Genomic DNA, 16,995 nt, shown 5'->3' with positions numbered 1-16,995 from the left:
CACATGCTCAGTGCTTTTTTTTTTTTTTTCCTCCGGTTAAAAAAGAAAGAGAGGAGCCGGTACTCAGCCAGCTTCCCTATCTCTCTCCCCCAGATCCTAGCCAGGGTTCCTGCATCTGGGGCTGCCAGCGAGGCTCGGCACCCCATCCAGCTCCCAGCTGCGGGGCTCATGGGCTACATCTACCCGTGCACGCTACATCGAAATAGCTTATTTCGATGAATAACGTCTACACGTCCTCCAGGGCTGGCAACGTCGACGTTCAGCTTCGACATTGGGCAGCACCACATCGAAATAGGCGCTGTGAGGGAACGTCTACACGCCAAAGTAGCACACATCGAAATAAGGGTGCCAGGACCAGCTGCAGACAGGGTCACAGGGCGGACTCAACAACAAGCTGCTCCCTTAAAGGGCCCCTCCCAGACACAGTTGCACTAAACACCACAAGATCCACAGAGCCGACAACTGGTTGCAGACCCTGTGCCTGCAGCATGGATCCCCAGCTGCAGCAGCAGCAGCCAGAAGCCCTGGGCTAAGGGCTGCTGCCCACGGTGACCATAGAGCCCCGCAGGGGCTGGAGAGAGAGCATCTCTCAACCCCTCAGCTGATGGCCGCCATGGCGGACCCCGCTATTTCGATGTTGTGGGACACGGATCGTCTACACGTGCCCTACTTCAATGTTCAACTTCGAAGTAGGGAGCTATTCCCATCCCCTCATGGGGTTAGCGACTTCGACGTCTCGCCACCTAACGTTGATTTCAACTTCGAAATAGCGCCCAACACGTGTAGCCACTATGGGCGCTATTTCGAAGTTGGCGCTGCTACTTTGAAGTAGCGTGCACGTGTAGACGCGGCCATGGAATCCCCGCGTCACCTAGCCAGAGATCCTGTGGCTGGGACTCTTTAGGTGCCAGTACTCAATGCAGGCAAGTACAGGCACCCCAAAAAAAAGAAATGCACATGCTACAGTCCTAAGTGTTTGGCATAGACATATGGAAATGCTAGGGCTGAATGGTATTCATCCTGTGTTGTCATGCACATAACTTGAAAAATACAGTGCAACTCCTATGGAGGGCTGAACTATCAAGGTTCATAATGAAAAAACACTTCAGTTATATCACGTATTGTACCAGTCCCATCCAAAATAGAGAGTGGGGGTGTGAATGAACACGCTGCCATTTCGTCCTCCTCGTATAATCTTTGTCACAATAATGATACATCAGAATTTTTAATGTTCTGTATTAGTAGTGTACTGCGCTGCTCTGCCCTTCACCACACATGGATTGGTGGTCAAATCCCATTCCCTTATTTAGAATCTCAAAGGCTTTTGAGGGACAGAATGAAATAAGGAGCTGTTCAAAGACATTAGCATTTAAAGGTCTTGTTTAGTATATGGTACAATCTGACTCCATTTTCATAACCATTCTTGTGAGAATGAGAAAAAGCATAGATAGTAATACAGCCATGAACAGGATAGGAATTACTGTATTATTTGCTGGGGTGAGAGAGGAATAGTGATAATAGTGGGGTGAGGGTTATTTATAAATAAGTTAGGGGTGTTTAATTTGCAGGAGGTAGTATTAAATCACAATCTTAGATGTTATAACCATTTCAACTGTATTTTTTTCAGAGTGATCTCTCACTTGGAATCCTTTGTTTACAGTTGCTTGTATTTATGCATGCAGAGACAAACATTTCTACCTTGAAGTCTAATTTCCTAGTAACAGACCAAAGGGTAATGCCAGCAAGCTATGAAAAGGACACCTGAACATTTTGAGCATGGTGAAGAGTGAAAGCAGATGTTCAGCAGCTTTCCAGGAAGAAACCAAGCAGCTGCAGTTGAGTACACAAAACTAATGGTACACTCTCGACTCACTGCTACAAAGTGAACAGATTGGAGCAGATGGCCACACATTTGTGAAATGAAGTAGGATTTCAAAACTCTGACCGTCTGAACTAGAATCTCAGTGTATGCAAGAATTAGAAATGAGTTTGATAGAACATCTCACCAAGGCTTCATGGCCTATATGCAGGTTAAATAAAAGTCTCTCCACTTCTCCCCTTCTAGAGTAAAAAGGCCAGGAAAGTGGAGAACAAAGCAAAGATACGACACAGACATGTGACAGAAGAAAGCAGACGTTCTGCATTGAATACTCCAAGAATAAGACACAGACACCATTTTACACAAAATTTTGGACACTGGGCTGTTTACTGGTTTTTAGAGAGACGAGGTGCGTGTGGTGATATCACCTCTGTCTGTGAGAGAAGATTTTGAGCTTATAAAGCACTCTTCTTTAGGTCCTGACCTCTATGTAATTTGAGGGTTTGTGTTTCTTGCCAACAGAACTTGGCCCAATAAAAGATATTATGTCACCCACCTTATCTCTAATACTCTAGGATAATGCAACACCAATATTTCATACAATATTGTTTTATAAGTTTTTATGTAGAATAATTACAAATGTAGACTAGCATATTGCTAGTTCAGTTTGATTTCATATGTGTATGGCTTCTTTTGTTTGTAATCTATTAGGGCTGACACAAACACAATTCCCAGTTACTTCAATCGGAGCTACATAGACACAACTGAAGGAGGAATTACATTATCTGCTGCAGTTCCAAAGAAATACAGCACATGTTTTTAGGAACATTCCCAGAGACTGAATATCCTTCCTCAGTACAGTTTTTGGAAAGAGATTGCAGTAAAAAGCCAGTAAGTCCCAACTGGCCAGAATGAACACTTTATGGCAAAAATTACATTTCGTTATGCCAATAGAACACACATTGCTTAGAAATTACTTCAATTCACAAAAGGCCAGGATACTAAGCTGTTGAATTTAGAAGTTATAGTGCAAACAACAACAACAAAAATTCAGGATCCAGTGCAAAGAATCGCTCAGGAATGCTATGCACCCGACGTGATGAAATCACAACAGCATCTGCCTCCAGGCAAAATTGATACTGGTGCAATCAGGAAGTCAAAGTTCTCTGTAGTGGGGTTTCCTCAGATGAAGCAGCAGTGAGTACATGTGTGGAGAAAGGGGCATACTGAAGGGGAGGATTTCAAAACCCACATAAGCTTCAAGTCAGAGAGGAAGTACTCTACACTTGTTCTGAATATACCTCTGGTGAGGCAGAGTACTGGGCATGAGAACAAATGGCTGGGGGCGGTTCTCTGGCCTGGAATACGCAGGAAGTCAGACTAAATGATCATGATGGTCCCTTCTAGCCTTAAAAGTCTATGGCTATGGTTACACCACAGTGCTCTTTTGGCAGAGCTCACTGTTGACAGAGTACAGCTGCACATGAAAGCCAATCGGGAGAGTGCTCCACTCTGTCATCAGAGCGGCTGGATGGCTCAGCTGTTCTCTTGACAAAACAGGCACCCGGAAGCACAGCAGACAGGGCTGCCCACTGTTGTGGATACCCGGTCTGTCGAAAGAAGGCTCCCTAGAGCATCCACCCAGCTTTTTATTGACAGAATCCGTTGACAGCAGCATTATGCCTCGTGGGTGAGAGGCAAAACACTGCTGGCGAAAATGATGCTGACAAAATGCATTGTGTGCGTGGACATTCCACCAGTTTTGTCAACAAAACTCGCTAGTGTAACCGTAGCCTCTGAGTCACTGCAGCTACACACATCCAGTGATCCAAAAATCTATGCAAAGAGTATGGAGGGACAGTGTATAATTCTGTGGTTGGCCCACGGACTGGGGACTGTAGTTGTCTGTGGCTCTCTCTCCCTGTCAGCGTCAGAGGGAGGACCCCCCCCATCACTATGCTGTACCTAGAATTACAAGGAGAGTAAGAATGAGCAGTCTTGGGGGCCAAGCAACAAGCCAACATTCATCCCAATTGGCTCCAATGGTTAGTTAAATATGCAGGTTTTTTGATCTTTAGCATCAATATATTCAAAATGCTTGGATTGATGATATCTGCGTCCTTATATACTGAAGAAATAACTGAAGATTTAGTGCAGGTAATCACCCCCATGGGGAGTTATGAGATGAGATTAAATATCAAATTACTCCTCTCTAAGAGCTATGATTCTCTCCCAGTCACCACACCTCTGGTAACACTTATCTTAAAAAAAAGTGGGTCTGGGGGCAAATTTTTTTGCATCAAAACTTAGTTACTGCTGGCCTTATGTGAAGCAGAAAATGTGCTTCAATTGGCTTATCTATAAGAGATCTTTGTCTGTTGCTCTGTTTGTACACTACCTAGCACAATGTAGTCCTGGTCCATGACTAGAATGCTCAGATACTATGGCAACACAAACAACATCAAAACATTAACCCGAGCAATATGAATTCTCAACTCAAACCCTTGTTAAGTTACAATATTGATCTTATTCCCTACAAATCAGGATTGCTGACTGTAATCAATGCTGAAGAAAATGGGGTGTCTCGCAAAACTGGAGATAATTGTTAAGGGAACACCAGGCAAACTGATGGTGTGGGGTGGCCCAACCAGGCGGCTGTCCTGAGGCCTAGTGATTCAAAATGGCCTGGGGTTTCCAGTGCCAATGCTGCTGTTCCTACAGCAATGATGGTGCCCAGAGCCACAGGCTATTGAAATAGTTTCTGGAGCACCATGCAGCACACTCTAGGCAGCTCTGAGGGCTGGGGGAGTGGTGGGGGAAACTATGTTCCAGGTAGTGCTGAGGGCTGTGTAGAGCCGTCTCCCCACCAACCTTGCCCAGGGGTCTGGTAAGGCAGTTAACTCCCCAGTGAACACTAAAAAAAATAAAACTTTAGGATGCACCTTACTTTCACAGTCACTGACAAAACTTCCAAAAGTTTCATTTTGTTCTGACTTTTGGGGCTAGATACATGAAGAGGACACACAGGATGCATCTACATGGTAAGCTTCAAAGATTCAAAGATGGGAAGGGTTGTAAGTCCTTTGTAGGATAGGATAAAAATTCACAGTAATCTGGACAGATTGGAGAAATGATCTGAAGAGAACAAGATAAAACAATCAGCACAAATGAAAGTACTCCACTTGGGTAGAAACACTGCACACCTACAAAATAGAAAACTGAAAGCAGTACTCCTGAAAGAAATATGGGCGTCATAGTGGATCATAAGCTAAATCTGATTCAACAGAGTTACTTTGTTGGAAAAAAAAAAAAGTATAATTCTGGGATGTATTAGCTGAAGCATTGTAAGCAAGACAACGTAATTCTCTCACTTCACTCTATGCTGACTAGGCCTCAACTGGAGTATTGTGTTCCCCACTTATGGGCTTCAAATTTCTGCAAAGATGTGGACAAATTGGAGAAAGTCCAGGGGAGAGCCATAAAAATGATTAAAGGAAAGATTTAAAAGCCTGGATTTGTGCAGTTAGGGAAAGAGAAGACAGACGGGACATGGTAAGTACCTAAAATATTGTCACAAGGAATCATAGAAGATTAGATGACCTCTTGAGGTCTCTTCCAACCACTCAAAGTAGTACTAAACCCAACTGAAAAGTAGTATCAACCCCAACTAAATTATCCCAGCCCGGCCTCTGTTGTGCTGGGCCCTATAAAACTCAAATTAAGGAGAAAAAAATGTTATCCTTAACAAAATGGAATGGGCTTTAATTTCAGCAAGGGATGTTTGGACTAGGTATTAGGAAAAATTTCCTGCCAGGGTAAAGTAAAGCACTGGAATAAATTGTCCAGGAAGGTGAAGGAATCTCTACTACTGGAATTTTTTTAAGAAAAAGCTTGATAAACAGTAGATAATACTTAGCCCTGCATGAGTGCAAGGGACTGGACTAGATGATCTCTCGAGGTCCCTTCCAAGCCATTCAGTTTTAGGAACAGGTACAATATATGGGGAAGGTTAGATGTTTACAACTAAGTCACCAGGCTGAATAGAGAGCCACCTCTGCAATTGCTCGTTGCAGTAGGAAATGCAGAGAAGGTTAGAGTTAAGACCGGCCATCCCTGTTTGCCAAAAACTGAGAGGGAGGTAGCATTCTTTTGTACTCTACAGGACAAAGATTGGTGCAATTGTCTGGAGCAGGAGAAACAGTGGTTCATCCTCTGCTTTACTTCATTTGGAGCAAAGACTTGAACCTAACTTCTCCCACCTCTCAGGTGTTGTGCTAATCACTGGGCTGCTAAAGGGTATTCTGAGTGGGTGTCTCAGTCTCTCCTGTAGAAACTGTTTCACAATGTATGAAATAATTATATAGTTATTGGACCAGAGTGCAAGAATGACTCTGTAGCCTAGTGGTTACAGCACTCAGCTGGGAAACCCAGGTTGCAGATCCTGATCTAATAAATATTTCATACAAACCCAGCAGGATGGGAATTTAAACCCAGGTCTTCCCATTCTACCTGTGTGCTCTAATCTCCGGGATATCAGGGATAAATAGGATAAGAAACACTGGCTTGCTTCCAGACCAAGCAAGATAGGGGGGTAAAGTCGTAGTTTGAAGATCCTGCTGGTGCCAAGGTGCTTGGTAGCAGCAGTAGTTAGATGGTTGTAAACATGCTCATGGGCAGAAGCTTAGATACCAAGGGGACATTAGCACCAAAAAATCTCAAGCACTTCGGTCATTTAGGCAGGTCATTTAGGCAGGTCAAGGATCTACATTTTGGATTTAGGTACCTACATTGACAATCAGGCGCCTAAATCTTGACTTTGCAGTCTGAATCTAAAATGTTTTTACTAGATTAAATGTGACCATGTAGCTAGCATAAATTACAGAAAAGTGCAGCTCTCTCTTACACAGACAAAGGTAGAGGGGGGAAATTAAAAGGTACAGGAAAGGCAGCCAAAATGGGGTCATAGAATTGTATTTGGAAATAAACAGGAAAGTAGATGACTTGGAGAGGTACCAGGAAGGCAGCCTAGATCCCCAGTGTTGAACGGGGAAGGCTCGTGTACAAGTAGTGATGAGTGTTACAGAACAGAGAAAAATCCAGTGTTACAAGAGCTTTAGTTTAACTGGGACCTTTTAAATGCCTTCAACATGAAAATTAACTGTTTGCCATGCCAGTATTTAGCTGCATATCAACTTGAAAATGGGGCAGGAAGATAGTCATGGAGAGTTCTTTTCTAAAACATGTCTAGAGTCCTGATCCTCCAACTTTATCCATGTGGAGGAACATACACAGAGTTGTATTATGGGGTCCCACCTGTGTAACAGATGTAACTTCAGGATTGGGGAATAGAGATTGGCAGATTGAATTTGTCAAGGTAACACATTAGACAGAGATGAACTCTTAGCAGACATCTTATGAGGCAGATAATAGAAGGTAACAATTCCAGTGGCATTTCTGCATTGGCTGCTAAATTCTTTCTGCCAATCACAATAATGAAGGCAGTGGGTTACATTTGTAAACCTTATTTATGTAGTTAGATTTAGAATCCCTATTCATAATCCTCATTTAATTAATACCTATTTAATTCCTCATTTTAATTGCACAGATGTCTATTTTGTGTTTAGGAGCCATCTCAGAAGAGAACCATCTAGGATGCAACAGCTCCAAAAGGAACGTTCTACAAGAGACTATTCTGAAACATATTATTGAAAAATACAAAAGTGTACTCGTTCTGGAGACATCATACTGTAATGCTGACGTGAACTGAAAGCAAACTGCATCTATATTCGTTGTCTTGTGAGTTATCCTAATTCTCCTAGAAGGGTAACACAACGTCTCTGAGTAATGGTGACAGACTTGCTTTGCTTAATGTCTTATATTTATCCACAGAAACAGGATAAAAACAAATTATCTTTTTAATAACAACTTTTGCACCTGTGTCATAACAGGCCAACATTATATAGAGTTCTACTGCTGTGGCTTTACAGGTGCCAAAATTTGACCTTGCATGGTAGCCAGCAGGCTTTTATGTCTCAGCATCTTTTGCTATGGGTGTTGATTGATAGGCATAATGGAAAGGCTTCTGGGATGCATAAACTGACTAGTCAGCTAACAAGAGATAGTAACACTAGAGTGGAGAAGAGTCGGTCATGAGCACGAGGCTATGTTCATGAAAACTCAAACAGTCCTTTCTGGCTTGTTTTTGTTTTTTTTTCTTTACAGTCATCACTAAGAGTCTGCACTTTTGTTTTTCCTTGTATGCTCTGTCAGCTGTTCCCATGACCTCTCAGAGAGAACCTTACTACCAACTTCCTGCAATCCTCTCTATTTTATCTGTGTTTCCCCCCCCCATTTGGGCACCCCAGCAGGAATTACTGAACCTTTAAAAATGCCTTATTTGTTTTTTGCTGTTCTAAGATGACTGTGTGTTGTTATTTAACAGAATGGCCAATGAGAGCTGAAACACTCCTGCTTATCTTCGATATTCTTCTTGAACTAGGAATTTTCTGTAGTGGAATCATGACTAGAGCTTAGGTCTCATTACAGATGGGACCAGTTTTCCCTACAAACTGAGCACTTGGCTGTTGGCCTAGGTGAGGTTCAGGTGTCACCCAGCTGATTGGCAGAGCACCCACAACTGGCAGCATGTGTTTCTATAGGCAGTGCTCATCCACACATATAATTTATTCTGCCCATTGCTGGAAGAAATTAGAGGGAACCCCGGTTGGGACTCTTACCCCAGGGCTTATTGTGTGTTGGCTAACGGAGTTCTGGCATGTTTGAGATGATGTAAATAAAAAAAATTAGGGATATAATTTATTTAAAAAAAAATACATGGCGCTGAATTATCTGCTTAATTGCATCATGTTAATAAAATGAGCATAGGGAATGAAACTTACTTTAAGGGAGAGGATTATAGTTAAATTTTCTATAAAGAAGGTTCAGTTGATGAGTTCGCAGCCCTCCCAATAGGGTGTACTTAGGCACTGCTGGAGGTAGCCTTAGACCAGGGATGCACAACGTAGGTAGGTGGGTCTGCTTGGTGCAGCATGAAATTTCATAAGTCGGGGGTGCAGCATGGTCAGCTGCTAGGTCTCAGCTCATCCATCTCATTAAAAATGTTGAACTGTGTATTATATATATACACATTCACATACCAATTGATAAAGTTTTTGCATTCTACATACTTCCTTTCTTACACATGCCAAAAGGGTTTATTTTCATATGAACAAAACCAAAATTTCCATCAGTGTGGATTACATTAGACAGGGGTGGGGTGTGGGGCTGCTAACTGCAGGGATTGAAAAGTGGGGCCCACTGTAAAATGTTCGCTCACCCCTATCTTAGACTAAAGCCTTTACTTTGATAACACTCACAGGTTTAATGTTAATCATATGCAAAACTGTTTGTAGGATCAGGACATAAGGCTCCAGTGGGTCTGGTCACAGAGAGCTCATTGGGTCCTCTTCAGTAGTGAGACTGTGGCTACAGGTTCTCCTGCTTCTTCATAATTCAGGTTAGTGTGTAATTCCTTAAATTGGTACTTCCAGTTGTAAACTATCAGTTAGAGAACTGATAACTATCAGTTAGAGAACTCTTTTCAGATAAAGGGGAGTTTTATATACATCTTACCTGGCTTCTCTGTGCTACATTCCAGCCCCTCTTTCTGGATTGCTGCTATTCTCTGACATACTCTGGTAGGGATGTTTACTCCAGTTACGAGTAAAGAGTGTTACATATGGAAAACAAAAGGTAATATGTGATAACTAGGTGAATACTCCTTTAACATTAACTTCAAACCCTTAAAATATTTTCAATGCCTCTAGACCAAAACCCACAGGAAAAAAGATTTGATAGATACTTGCATTAGAATTCATTAACTGAATCTGTATTTTTGATTACTGTAAGAGGTTTTGGGTTTTCAGCTGTGATGACTTGAAAGCTATTTTTGCTACATGTTTAAGTGAGGAGAAGTTGAGTGATGAAGGTTATAGATAGACCTGCAGCCAATTTAACAGCAGAATCTGTGATCCCTGACCAAAGACTCACCTGTAATATACAATAGTATTTTGCTTTAATCCACTTGAAAAGGATCTTATAGGTGTTTTGGATTGCATTTTCCCTTTTAAACTTGTGTTCTGCGAATAGTTGCCCAGGGATACAAAAGGGCCAATAGCTCCAGGCTGCTGCTGCTACTGCTACTGTAGTGGCAACAGCAGCCAGAGCCCTGGGCCCTTTAAATAGCTGCTAGAGCATGGTGCTCTAGGCAACCTTGAGGTCTGGGAGTTGTGGGGTGGGGGGAGGAGGACACCACGCTCCATGCAGTGCTGAGGACCGGCTACCTAACCCCACCCCTTCCACCTGAGGCCATGACCCTTGCAACAAAATCCACAGGTTGGCTATGTGAAGAAGCACTTCCTTATGTTTATTTTAAACATGCTGCTTATTAAATTCATCAGCTAACTCCTGATTCTGCTGTTATGTGAAAGAGTAAACAACACTTATTCACTTTCTCCACACCATTCAGGTTTTTTAATCTTCTAATGGAAACTAGTCCAGACCTCTAGTCAGTTTTGCTATTTGCATTTATGAACTTTGAATTGAATCTGACATTTTGCTGTCCAGTCACCCAGTTTTGTGAGATCCCTCTGTATCTCTTTGCTGTCAGATTTGGACTTAACTATCCTGAGTAATTCTGTATCACCTACAAAGGCATTTTTCACTTGTAAAATGCTGTTAAGTCACAAAAGCCTTCAACTTACTGAGCACAGCCTAAGTCTCTTGAAAGTGTACTTGATACTTTGAAGGTACCAACATATGTTTGAACAATTTAAAAAAAATATTCCCTGCTCTGAGACATTTATGCTAAATTTTAACTCCTGTGCAGGAGTGTCATAACCATTTGAATAACAGTTTCTAACACAAGTACTATTGGTTAGCTGAAGAAAATTTGTCTTCAACAGGATATTTTTACTCCATATTTTCTCTTGGTAAGACTAATACAACCACTTCCACCTGCTGCAGGCAGCATACATACCCTATCTTGAGTGAGATGCTATCATTTGAATCTCAGATTTGTGCAAGTACTGTCACTAAATGTCCAGATGTAGGGTAGACAAGAACTCAGCATACCAGAATTTAAAGTATAGCTTTGTGCACGTGACCCTTTGTAGTTATGATTGAAGACATACCCTCCCCTACTGGGCTTATAACTTCCTAAGCACATGCTTTGAAATCCTGGTCCCTTTAAAGCCTACAGCAACTGCCGTTGAATTTAATGGGGCCAAGAATTCACCACTGTCCTTTGACTTCAAATCTGTCATGGTTATTCACAAACTTGAACAGGGAGAAGAGGAGGATGTATGGATGTACATTTCTTTTTTAAAAAACAAAAAGCATACGGATACTTTTCTGCAGCTAAATTCCAGTTTCTATTCTCTTTAGATTTATTTAAACACCCATACATTTATCATGCATGAAGAAATATGATTTTCAAAGTCACAACCATTTAAAATCAGCATGCTGAGCTATTTAATTTTCCTGCAATGATGCAGGCGTAAGGAAATAAATGCAGCTGTATATTTCAGTGATTGCATATTCAAATACATAGGCAGAGGAGAAGGAATTTATATTGAATTACACTATGACCTAAAGACTTCAGCATGTTTAATTTATTCTGTGACTGTACAGTCTATTAAATGCTCTGTTAGATACCACAGCAAGTGACATTTTATAAATAGCTAGAAAGACAATCCAAGATCCTAGGGTCCCACTCATTTTCTCTATTTGTGCTAGGAAATGGCACCCACATTGGGTGCTGAGGGGGTTAGAGGTGTGTGATCCAGTAGAAGATTCTCTGGAAGTACACCAGTGGGACAGAACTACAGAGTCGGGAGGCCACAGATCAAAGGAATAGCTGCATTTGGTTGTTGTGCTCTACTCCTCTGTTACCAAAGAGGTAGTTTTATTCCCTCTAGGAGTCCTCATCACCACCAAATGTCATGCAAAACCTAAGTCAACATAACATTGCTATTGACATTTTAAATGCTTTAAAGCCCCTATCCTGTAATGGGATCTGCATGGACAGATCTCATGCTCATGCAAACTCCCACTTACTTCACTGGGACGTCTGCATCTCACTGCTGGATTGGGGCTGAAATCAGGGAATGGTTAGCCATCCTAGTGTAACTGTAATTTAGCCACACTTTGGCTGGGTCTACACTTACCTCCAACTTCGAAGGGGCCATGTTAATCAGGGTGATGGGAGATTACTAATGAAGTGCTGAGGTGAATACATAGCATTTCATTAGGCTAATCCTCATCCCCTGCCCCCCAGCAACTTTGAAGTGTGAAACTTAGAAGTGCCAGCACGTGTGTAGCTGTGGACACTTTGAAGTGCCTTTAGTCCCCAAAATTTTGTAAAGTAAAGGCACTTCAAAGTTGCTGTGGGCAGAATTAGCCTAATGAAGTGTTGTATATTCACCACTGCCCTTCATTAGTAATCTCCCATTACCCTGATTATCATGCCCCCTTCGATGTTGGGGGCAAGTGTAGACAAGCCCTTTGTCTACATGCTAAAAGAAGGGAAGTTAACACCACGTTACCAAAAAACAGCAGGGATCTTGAGAAACCAGTTCCATTCCTGACTCTGACCCTACCTTTCTAAAGGTCCTTTGACAATGCACTTGACATCTCTATCTCAGCGACTCAATAGATAAAAAGGGCCTAACATATACATACCTATGTTGCAAAGGTATTGTAAGGCTTACCTCACTGTCAGTAAAGCATAGGTGCTGGAACTAGGGAGAAGTAGGTGCTATTGCTATGGCCCCCTCTAGCTTGAACAGTTTCTATCATATCAGTGGATCTCATCACCCTCCCACCCCCATAAAAATGTTTCATCAGCCCTGCACTGGTTAGTATCATTCTAAAAGCATAAGGCAGTGTGCAGAACTTTTGTAAGGCCTAAGCATTGTTATGGTACAATGAACTGGTCATCTCAGGAGGAAAAATGTAGCCAATCATATAAAGACCCTCTTGCCGCTTAAAAGGGGTTGGTTGATTTCTAGCAAAAATGAGAGTCTGCTGTAAAAATAACAGGGCTTTACATGGCAGTAAGGATATTACAAGTCACGGGAGCTTGCCTAGGCTATGACAGCCACCTTGGGCCATCCTGTAGGCTACTGAACTATGCAGAATCTCTGCAGTGCTGTATGCTGTGGCCCTCTACCTGACATAGATTGCCTATCCTAAGTACACACCAATGTCAGGGCTTGCATCCAAGTCCTTGGAAGCCTTGCGTGGCTTTCTTATAGTGCGTCTACATGAGGGGACCTTCCCCTCAAAAGGAATTGGAGGCAGTTAGGGACCTGTACCCCTTCCAGCTCTTCTAACCACTAGGAAAGGGCCTGAGCAGCATTAGGATCTCACCAATGAGCTTGATCCTGTCCAGGGTTGGGTGTGCTAGATTTCCATTACGGAGATGATGTTTTCAGTACATGAAGGCAATAGTCACCTCACAATATTGAGCTAGAAATAGCAAGAACGATTAGGAGTAGGAAAACATAATGATAACAATATGTAAATATCGCATGAAATAGTTTAGTAGTTGAAACTGTAAAGGGACACACTAAAGCCCTGGCACTGTGCTTACAAGAGACATCTAATGAGGCTTGCAGAATCCTATTATATGCAAAAAAAAAATGTGAACAGGAAGATAAAAAGCTAATGTTTCATCTCTACTCTGACTTCCTCAGGGCTAATGGACTGCTGGTTAGCAAGGAAACTGGTGGTCTAGTGGTGACAGTTTTCTTGCAGGAGTGAATAATGAAAGAGAAAACCTTCACACTTATCCTGAGAAAAGATTGTTTGCATTTTATATGAAATAGTATTTGACGTCAGCTCCATGCAAGAATTGGTGATGCACTCTAGTCGTAATAGTTGTATTTAAAATTGATTAGAAGCGATTCTGTTTACTATCGTTTATGAACTGCACCCACTGCACTGAGTGCGCAGGACTAATCTGTTTGTTTGGATTATTTTTCCACCATTGAACTAACTGGGCAGAAGTTAAATGCACTTTCTGGCTTTTATAGATATGCGAGTGCAGGAAATCGATTTTTGAATTATAAGAGTGAATATGAGATTACTCTGACTGCTATTAATATAGGTAAAAAGAGACTGAAGTTCCGACAAAGTGCCAGGCTGCTACTACTTACCATTACTTATCATGATTCACAAATCGATTTTCTGGCCTTACATATCTATAAAAACCAGTTGGGCTTTTTAATACCATAATTTTTCATAAGCTGGTGAGTAAGAGTATCATTTACAGCCTCACAGCAAACATTCCTACCATGAACCAATTCTTAAATGAACACTATTCTAATATGTAGGCTTGAATTTTTATTTTCTGCTGTTAGTTATTTGTGAAAGGACAGAAAAGGAACATTCGTAGACGTCTAAAGGGTTTTTACAGATTTTCTCTATCCTGTATTTCTTTTGGAACACAAGGCAACATGACTTTTGTTTCCTTGATTTCCTCGCTTATATCTGCATTGTGAATTATGTCAAGGCTACAACTGTGGAGTGTATTTGAGCAAAAAGCATGAATATAACTGAATTGGGGGTAAATACTCTGCATGAATTATTGGGCTTGATTTGAGGGGCATTTAAAATTCAAACTGAATCTGAAAAGAAAGCCAAATAAAACAAACAGTCAATCTTACATCCGTCCACTAAAAAACACATGAAACTCAAATCTCAGACTACACAACCTCAGGTCATTCAAAGTTGTGTGGGAAACTTAGGCTACGTCTACACGTGCACGCTACATCAAAATAGCTTATTTTGATGTAGTGACATCGAAATAAGCTATTTTGATGAATAGCGTCTACACGTCCTCCAGGGCTGGCAACGTCGATGTTCAACGTCGACGTTGGGCAGCACCACATCGAAATAGGCGCTGCGAGGGACCATCTACACACCAAAGTAGCACACATCGAAATAAGGTTGTCAGGAACAGCTGCAAACAGGGTCACAGGGCGGACTCAACAGCAAGCCGCTCCCTTAAAGGGCCTCTCCCAGACACACTTGCACTAAACAGCACAAGATACACAGAGCCGACAACTGGTTGCAGACCCTGTGCATGCAGCATGGATCCCCAACAGCAGCCAGAAGCCCTGGGCTAAGGGCTGCTGCACACGGTGACCATAGAGCCCCGCAGGGGCTGGAGAGAGAGCGTCTCTCAACCCCTCAGCTGATGGCCGCCATGGAGGACCCCACTATTTCGATGTTGCGGGATGTGGATCGTCTACACGTTCCCTACTTCGACGTTGAACGTCAAAGTAGGGCGCTATTCCCATCCCCTCATGGGGTTAGTGACTTCGATGTCTCGCTGCCTAACGTCGAAGTTAACTTCGAAATAGCGCCCAACATGTGTAGCCGTGACGGGCACTATTTCGAAGTTGGCGCTGCTACTTCGAAGTAGCGTGCACGTGTAGACGCGGCTTTACAGTGATCCTATCTGGGTCTAGAGGAGCACCTCTCTTCTTAACCTTAACACACCAGAAATCCTGAGGGGAGGATCTGACATTTTTTTGGAGAACTGACCTTAATGTAACATAAATGGGAGTGTTAAGAAGACATTTCACTATTGAAGTTGTGACTATCCTGATACTCAGGATTTCCCTGACTGAACTGAACAAAATGAGTCAAGGAAGGATAAGCAATAGAGAGTGTTTTGCTGTTTTATGTTTTAATTTATTTATTTTATTACTTTGGTGCCATAGTTACCAATACAAAGTTTAAAAAAAAAAAAAAAAGTCAAACTCTTTCCTATGACCTCTCTCTAAAAGAAATAATTCCTGATCTTGCAAACAGATAATTTGAGCATTTTTATACAGGAGACTTATTTTAAGGAGCCACCTATTGACAGGCTAGTTCCTCTAGGAAAACTTGTCTTAGGAAAAAATAACGACAAGTTTTATCTGAAATTCTAGGCCTTTAACTTAAATCTTTAAGTAGTTTGTCATCATAGAGTCAATAGTATTTTATTAAATTGTGAGCCAAATATTTTGTAAAGAACTGCCTGCTGTAATGGTTTGCCACTTAGGCCGTGTCTACACTAGCCCCAAACTTCGAAATGGCCACGCAAATGGCTATTTTGAAGTTTACTAATGAAGCACTGAAATACATATTCAGCGTTTCATTAGCATGCGGGCGGCCGCAGCACTTCGAAATTGATGCTCCACGCCACCGCGCGGCTAGTCCCAACGGGGCTCCTTTTCGAAAGGACCCCGCCTACTTCAAAGTCCTCTTATTCCTATCTGCTCATAGGAATAAGGGGACTTCGAAATGGCCACGCAAATGGCCATTTTGAAGTTTACTAATGAAGCGCTGAAATACATATTCAGCGCTTCATTAGCATGAGGGCAGCCGCGGCACTTTGAAATTGACGTGTCCCGCTGCCACGCGGCTCGTCCCGACGAGGCTCCTTTTCGAAAGGACCCCGCCTACTTCGAAGTCCCCTTATTCCCATGAGCAGATAGGAATAAGGGGACTTCGAAGTAGGTGGGGTCCTTTTGAAAAGGAGCCCCGTCGGGACGAGCCGCGTGGCAGCGGGACACGTCAATTTCAAAGTGCCGCGGCTGCCCTCATGCTAATGAAGCGCTGAATATGTATTTCAGCGCTTCATTAGTAAACTTCAAAATGGCCATTTGCGTGGTCATTTCGAAGTTTGGGGCTAGCGTAGACGTAGCCTTAGAGATATTAACTTTATTACAAATTTTCAGCAGCTAAACCAACTGTTTTTATATAGTCATGTTCATATACTGAACTACTAAATCACCACTAGGCATTTTCTCTCAGTAATTCTGTAGCATTTCAGAACCCCACATCAGAACACCTCCCATTTTGTGAGGTTTTTTTCCTCTGTTAAACTGCTTTTTAAATCTCTAACCCGAAGCGGTCCTTTGGTCTCTATTATATTCATTTCACTTACTCCAAAAATGTGTTAGAAAGAGATACGTGCATTGGAAAAACAACACCTGAATATCTGAAAATAAAGCTTTTAGACTGTCACATCATTATATGCACACTCATTTTAAAATATAATTAAGTAATCACTTTTAAATAAAGTCCTGGATTCTGTGGAATTTGAGATTCAATTTTGCTCT

The sequence above is a fragment of the Carettochelys insculpta genome, chromosome 8, assembly GCF_033958435.1.
Source record: "Carettochelys insculpta isolate YL-2023 chromosome 8, ASM3395843v1, whole genome shotgun sequence".
NCBI lineage: Eukaryota > Metazoa > Chordata > Testudines > Carettochelyidae > Carettochelys > Carettochelys insculpta.
Note: the sequence above shows the minus strand (reverse complement) of the source record.